This window comes from Urocampus carinirostris, chromosome 16 (assembly GCF_059441175.1).
Source record: "Urocampus carinirostris isolate Australia breed hairy pipefish chromosome 16, RoL_Ucar_1.0, whole genome shotgun sequence".
Classification (NCBI taxonomy): Eukaryota; Metazoa; Chordata; class Actinopteri; order Syngnathiformes; family Syngnathidae; genus Urocampus; species Urocampus carinirostris.
This window is the reverse complement of record NC_142364.1, coordinates 18,956,353-18,963,659: the sequence shown is the minus strand read 5'-3', so window position 1 is coordinate 18,963,659 and position 7,307 is coordinate 18,956,353. Positions and strand designations below refer to the sequence as shown.

At 44.7% G+C, this 7,307-nt stretch overlaps 1 pseudogene; it reads right to left on the bottom strand.

Moving 5' to 3' along the window:
• Positions 1-6,599: 6,599 nt before the first annotated feature.
• On the bottom strand, positions 6,600-6,733 carry LOC148350534 (U2 spliceosomal RNA; annotated as a pseudogene).
• Between the last annotated feature and the right edge of the window lie 574 nt (positions 6,734-7,307).

The window sequence follows — 7,307 nt, the reverse complement described above, 5'->3', positions numbered from 1 at the left end:
CCCGTTGGAAGGATTAACCATTACACTAATATATACCGTGAGCGTATAAAATGCGCAACCGTTACGAATAAATGCAGTAGCTCTTACTGTAGTTTTACTCCCATGCGCTTTTTAGCCCAGTCTGCCTCATGTACAGTAAGAACATGACATGACAAAAGACAAGTTTGGGGTGCACCTTATAGTGCAGGAAATGTAGTAATTTCCCTACATGCACCAGGCTCCTTAATTTATGACCGAATTCGGCTGCTTGAGGGAATTTGTAAAAAGTCTGGAGCAGCTGCAGTCTAACATAAAGCCAAGGTGGCAAAATTACTCACATGGTGGGGGTTCCGGTGTTTTCCTGTGACATTTGGCTTGAGCACTTGACAATTTGCTGGCTGAAAGTAGACCAAAGTGATTGCCTCCTGCAACCTTATCTAAATATTGGCGCAGGTAGTATGCGAGCATTATCTTTGATATACACTGATGTGCGGTGGGGTTCGTGTTTGGTACGGCACAGATAAAGGAACCTACACCTCATTCATTATTGGATTGGCAGAGCAAAAAAACGATATATAAAAGCTATCATATAAGTACATGTTTCATTGTATTACCTTAATTTATAAATGCAAGAAAGAGGTCTAAATAGAGTGGAAGCTAGAGGTCTTGTTGCTGATAGGAATGAATAGTGAGGTGTTGTAAAGGATAGTGGGATATGTAGACGCGTTTTAAGGGATGGGCAGGGCACCTGTACGATACGGCAGGGGTAAACCAGTAAAAGCCGTCGGGCCATGCTGTTGTACCCTGATCCGAGTGACATGGCCGCTTTCTTGTGTCCCAACTTGGGTGCAAGGTGCTCAACTTGTTTGGGTGTTTGGGCATTTGGGTTGGCCGTGGTCCAAAAAAAATTGAGTTTTTTTTGCTACTTTTTCCTTTATTTAATTTTCTTTGTTTTTGTATCTGTTTGTCTTACTGTCGGTCACCCCTCTCGAGGGATATGACCAGGGTAGATAGATAACTAGATAGCTAGCTAGCTTGATAGATAGTCGATGCGCTGCTCCTTTTGAATAAAAGCATCAGTAGATCCTCTGATATGAAAAACAGTCCTGGCAACAAGAAATAAATTCGTAGATGGATTAACATGCTGTTTACTTGCTAATACTATCACTAATTCTACTATTTGAGGCAGAGGTGAGCGCCAATTCAGAATTCTCAGTCTCACTATTGCCTTCTACCATGAGGCAAAAGAATTGTATGCCTCACTCTGCATCTGCAGCGCAGTGATATGTTACATACTAATTCTATTTACAATATTTATAATATGATCTGACCTGAACCCGAGTGGTGTTTCGTTATTGGACTTCTGTGCTCGTCATGGTCTGTCCATAATGAACACCATTTTCAGACATAAGGGTGTCCATATGTGCACTTGGCACCAGGACACCCTAGGCCGTAGTACGATGATCGACTTTGTCATCGTTTCGTCGAACCTGCGGCCGCATGTTCTGGACACTCGGGTGAAGAGAGGGGCGGAGCTGTCAACTGATCACCACCTGGTGGTGAGTTGGCTTCGATGGTGGGGGAAGATGCCGGCCCGACCCGGCAGACCCAAGCGTGTTGTGAGGGTCTGTTGGGAACGGCTGGCAGAATCTCCTGTCAGAAGAAGTTTCAATTCACACCTCCGGCAGAACTTCGCCCATGTCCCGAGGGAGGCGGGGGACATTGAGTCCGAGTGGACCATGTTCCGCGCCTCCATTGTCGAGGCGGCTGATTGGAGCTGTGGCCGCAAGGTTGTCGGTGCCTGCCGCGGTGGCAACCCTCAGACCCGTTGGTGGTCACCGGCGGTGAGGGATGCCGTCAAGCTGAAGAAGGAGTCTTATCGGGCCTTCCTGGCCTGTGGGACTCTGGAAGCAGCTGGCAGGTATCGGCTGGCCAAGCGGAATGCGGCTTTGGCGGTTGCTGAGGCAAAAACTCGGGCATGGGAGGAGTTTGGCGAGGCCATGGAAGCCGACTTCCGAACGGCTTCGAGGAAATTCTGGTCCACCATCCGACGTCTTAGGGGGAGGAAGCGGTGTGCCATCGACACTGTGTATAGTGCCGATGGGGCGCTGCTGACCTCGACCCGGGACGTTGTGAATCGGTGGGCGGAGTACTTCGAAGACCTCCTCAATTCCACCGGCACGTCTTCCTCTGGGGAAGCAGAGCCTGAGGACTCTGGGTTGGGTTCTCGTATCACTGGGGTTGAAGTCACCGAGGTTGTCAAAAAACTCCTCGGTGGCAGGGCCCCGGGGGTCGATGAGATCCGCCCAGACTTCATTAAGGCTCTGGATGTTGTGGGCGTGTCATGGTTGACGCGCCTCTGCAACATCGCGTGGACATCGGGGACAGTGCCTCTGGACTGGCAGACTGGGGTGGTGGTTCCCGTCTTTAAGAAGGGGGACCGGAGAGTGTGTTCCAACTACAGGGGAATCACACTTCTCAGCCTCCCTGGTAAGGTCTATTCAGGGGTACTGGAGAGGAGGGTCCGCCAGGAAGTCGAATCTCGGATTCAGGAGGAACAGTGTGGTTTTCGTCCTGGCCGTGGAACACTGGACCAGCTCTATACACTCTTCAGGGTCTTTGAGGGTGCATGGGAGTTTGCCTGTCCGGTCTACATGTGTTTTGTGGACTTGGAGAAGGCATTCGACCGTGTTCCTCGGGAGGCCCTGTGGGGGGTGCTTCGGGAGTATGGGGTACCGCACAGTCTTATCCGGGCTGTGCGGTCCCTGTATGCCCGGTGCCAGAGTCTGGTCCGCATTGCCGGCAATAAGTCGGATTCGTTCCCGGTGAGGGTTGGGCTCCGCCAGGGCTGCACTTTGTCACCGATTCTGTTCATAACTTTTATGGACAGAATTTCTAGGCGCAGCCTTGGCGGGGATGGAGTCCGGTTTGGGGGCCTCAGCATTGCGTCACTGCTTTTTGCAGATGACGTGGTGCTGTTGGCTTCCTCAGCCCGTGATCTTCAGCTCTCGCTGGAGCGATTCGCAACCGAGTGTGAACCGGCCGGGATGGGGATCAGCACCTCCAAGTCCGAGGCCATGGTTCTCAGTCGGAAAAGGGTGGTATGCTCCCTCCGTGTCGGGGAGGAGGTCTTGCCCCAAGTGGAGGAGTTCAAGTATCTTGGGGTCTTGTTCACGAGTGAGGGTAGGATGGAACGGGAGATCGACAGACGGGTCGGTGCAGCGTCTGCCGTCATTCGGACCCTGTACCGGTCTGTCGTGGTGAAGAGGGAGCTGAGCCGAAAGGCAAAGCTCTCGATCTACCAGTCGATCTACGTTCCTACCCTCACCTATGGTCATGAACTTTGGGTCATGACCGAAAGAACTCGATCCCGGATACAAGCGGCCGAAATGAGTTTCCTCCGCAGGGTGGCTGGGTTCTCCCTTAGAGATAGGGTGAGAAGCTCAGTCATCCGGGAGGGACTCGGAGTAGAGCCACTGCTCCTCCGCGTTGAGAGGAGCCAGTTGAGGTGGCTCGGGCATCTAATAAGGATGCCTCCTGGACGCCTCCCTCGGGAGGTGTTCCGGGCATGTCCCACCGGCAGGAGGCCCCGGGGGCGGCCCAGGACACGTTGGAGAGACTATGTCTCTCGGCTGGCTTGGGAACGCCTCGGGGTCCCGTCGGATGAGCTGGAGGAAGTGGCTGGGGATAGGGACGTCTGGGCTTCCCTTTTAACGCTGCTGCCCCCGCGACCCGACCTCGGATAAGCGGAAGACAATGGATGGATGGATGGATGTGAAAATTTAGCAATTTACGAAAATACGTTCCCACAATTGTGAAGTTAATGTAAATTCCAGACTACAGAGCTCACCTGAATAAAATCTGCAGGCTTATGTTTAAGAACAAAACCACGGACTTAAAAATCCATTACGATGAACTAATTGTGTTGTTTTTACTGTAATTACTATATATATACCGCGACCCTAATGAGGATAAGCGGTACGGCTGATGAGATGAGAGATGAGATGAGATATATATATATATATATATATATATATATATCCTAGCTAAGTTATTAAGAACTTATTCAGCGAGCATATTTTGGGTTTTTCCTATATCTAAGTAGCTTAAATGGAGCTAAACCTTGTTAATGCTTACGAGAAGTCGATTAGAAATCAATATTTTGTTGATAACTCACACTAGTTTAAGCCACTTTAGAGAACCATTTTTGGGATGGATGAAGATAATTTTGTTGTTGTTTTCAATTACTTCATGCATCAATTTATCCAGATATCATTATATTTGGACTTAATACACAAAACAAGAACGATAAAAGAGCAATTCACAGTTTACGAAACCCCTAACCGCCTGGGTATTATAGGGGCACCAATTCCTGTGGTGTGTCTTGGGCAAGTACAGCTTTGCAGGGAGCAACCCTCTCCAGGACATTCTTTTGGGGGGTTGTGGTTCACACTACCTCATAAAACCGATCTATAGTACTGGTTTCTATGGTTACCAGTGGCAAGAAAAGCCGCCTGATCTGACCCAGATACAGCACCTTTATCATCTGGTCACCGTTGTTTTCATCAGAGAGGAGCCGGACCATGGCATTGACAGGCAGCGGCATGTGACAATACTAATACATAAATGTCATTTTATGGATAGCAAAATGCTTTATTGACCCAAAAAAATATCAAAAATCAGAACCCAATTTTCAAAATGTTTTCAACATATTCGTTTTATTGGTTGAATCTTAGAATATGATGGACATTCCCTATGTGCAAGTTGTGTATGATATACTTAAGAATCTTCTGTTGGGTAAACATGTCATAATTCTTATTTTTCCTTTTACTTTTCTTATTTCATTTTCAATGCATTTCTACTGCACTTTTTGTGAACTATACTGTTTGACTGATTCATGCCAATTGTGTTTGAAATTGTGCAAATAAAAACGCCTTTTTTAAAAATGGACAGAAATGACACAAAATGTGTGGAACGATTTATCTTTGCGGAATAAACAAATAATGGACTTGGGGATAACTGCAATGTCATGGTAAATTCAGTAAAGATGAAGATTTAAATCATGCAAACTCTTTGTTGACGTTGCAGCCATTTTCTCATCGACAAGACTTTGAGAAGGCTCTGAACGCCCGGAAACAGAATAAAAAAAACCGTTCCCCTCTTCAACCATATCCTTCTTAAATCAACTCATTGAGTCTAAACGTTTCATTTAATGGCTTAATCCAGTAGTCGTTTATTTTTCTTTCAGATCGTAAAAACGCTGCGTTAGATGACGATGTTAACTAATGAACATTTTAAACTTACACCTTTTCTTAAAAAAAACACTGAAATTGACCATGGGATTAATCCTTGGGATCATATTTTAAAGATAATATGGAGTATTGTAATATTTTCCAAGTGATTAAAATATAAAAACGAGCCGCCATTTCGCATATGGCAAAACTACATATTCGTACTGCGTCTCCATCTACTGGACAACTACCACACATTCACCTGAACAGAGTCTCTAAAATGCTGACATTTAAATTAATAAGTGCTTTTAAAAAATCAATAATTTGACGAGCCGTGACATTTAGTCGTTATGTTTTCAAACAGATAGATTTTATTAGTGTGTCTAAAAATAAAAAAACATCCGAGAGGGATTATAGGGGACCATTCAAACCAACGTGGCAAATACTGGTGATTCAAATACACTTTTAACGCTCATATTTGAAGCTATATTTAAAATTCCCGGAATAATTAATAGTTTCTCATAAGAATTTGGAGTTTAGAATGTCATATAGAGGTATCATTTTAACACAAAAATACAATATGGTCCACCATCTTACCTCTGCTGATTTCCTGTTTGAGTCCAGTATTTCCGTCTTTGAACTTCAAAGGTCTTGTTAAAAAAATATGTCCAGTGAAAAATATTTTATCTTGTGTTCTACACACATTTTTGTGATCATTAAATGTCTAAAAAAAATATTTCAAGAGACTTGTTATTGGTACTGTGATCATCAAGTTCTGAGTGAAATTATTATAAAGGGACAGTGTGTAATTGTTAATGCTTCCTAGTGGTGCAAAAACCATCAATTTGAATACTATGCAAAAATGCATGAATTATCATACCACTGATAGGTATTTTATATAAAATAAGTGGAGAAATTTGTACCTTTTACATATTGAAATCATACCTAGTAGTCGCCGCTAGGTTTGCCTGTCATCTAGCTGCTACGCAGTGATCATTTGGAACTGATTTTGTTTCACATTAGACAACAGTGCCTTCTAGTGGTTAAACATTACACCATAAGGCTTTAAAAAGAGAGGAGATTGATTTTAAATACATCCTGCTTTCGGCTTTGTTTGGAAGGAGACATCTGGCTGTATCAACTTTTTCATCATTTTAAAATGTCAATTTGTCACAAAAATCCACATGTTTTATTCAAATATTTGAAAGTTCACAACTAGTTATCGATGTGTGGGGTTTTGGGGTTTTTAAGGGTTATTGTTCTATCTTCGTTATTCATTATCCGTTATCGGTCAGTTCATAATACGCTACAAAGCCTAGGAGCCGGGACACTTACTCTCAGCCAAAAGGCCAAGCTAAGGTCCTAGCCCTAAAGCCTTGCTGCGATCATTGCGAATGCACCGTTCCCGGAGGTACTGCAATACCGGGCCGATGCGTGGAGTGGACAGAGCAAGCTCTTATTCCATCTCCGAAATGCAAAAATCAAAGATCATGGCAAGAGGTATGGCCTAAAGGCCAAGCTAGCCCTAAAGCCTGGCCAAGCTAAGGAACTAGCAACATCTGAAGCCAAGTTAAGGACCTAGCATCAAAGCCTTGCTGTGTGCCCAGGCAAGTTAAGGACGCAGTTTCTGTGAACCAGGCGTCTTTTTGGTTGAATTGTCCCCATTAACGTGTTTTATTTTTAAAGAAAAAGCATCGCCATTGTGTCGAAAGCAGTGACGCACAGCATCATCCATCATCATGAAAATGTAGACTTAAATGTGAGTGGTGGGACTGCCATGCCTTCTTTGCTGGCCTAAAATATCCAAATCATGTGATGTTAACTATATTTTCGACATCAATACTTACTAAATAATTCCAAATAATCCATCAGCTTCCTTTTATTTCTTTTTTCTGGTTGCGATGCTTCTAGATCTGTGCTTTTATAAATTGAGCATTTAACCAATCACATTTCAGCTATTTGTTGTTGCCAGGCTGGGAAAGCGATCCAAAGGCCTTCACAAAAAAATCTTGAAGGCCGTGTTCAGTGCAATCAGTCTTCGAGAAAGCTATTTGTTCAGCCTAGGGGTCGGAAACCTTTTGGACTCAAAGAGCCATA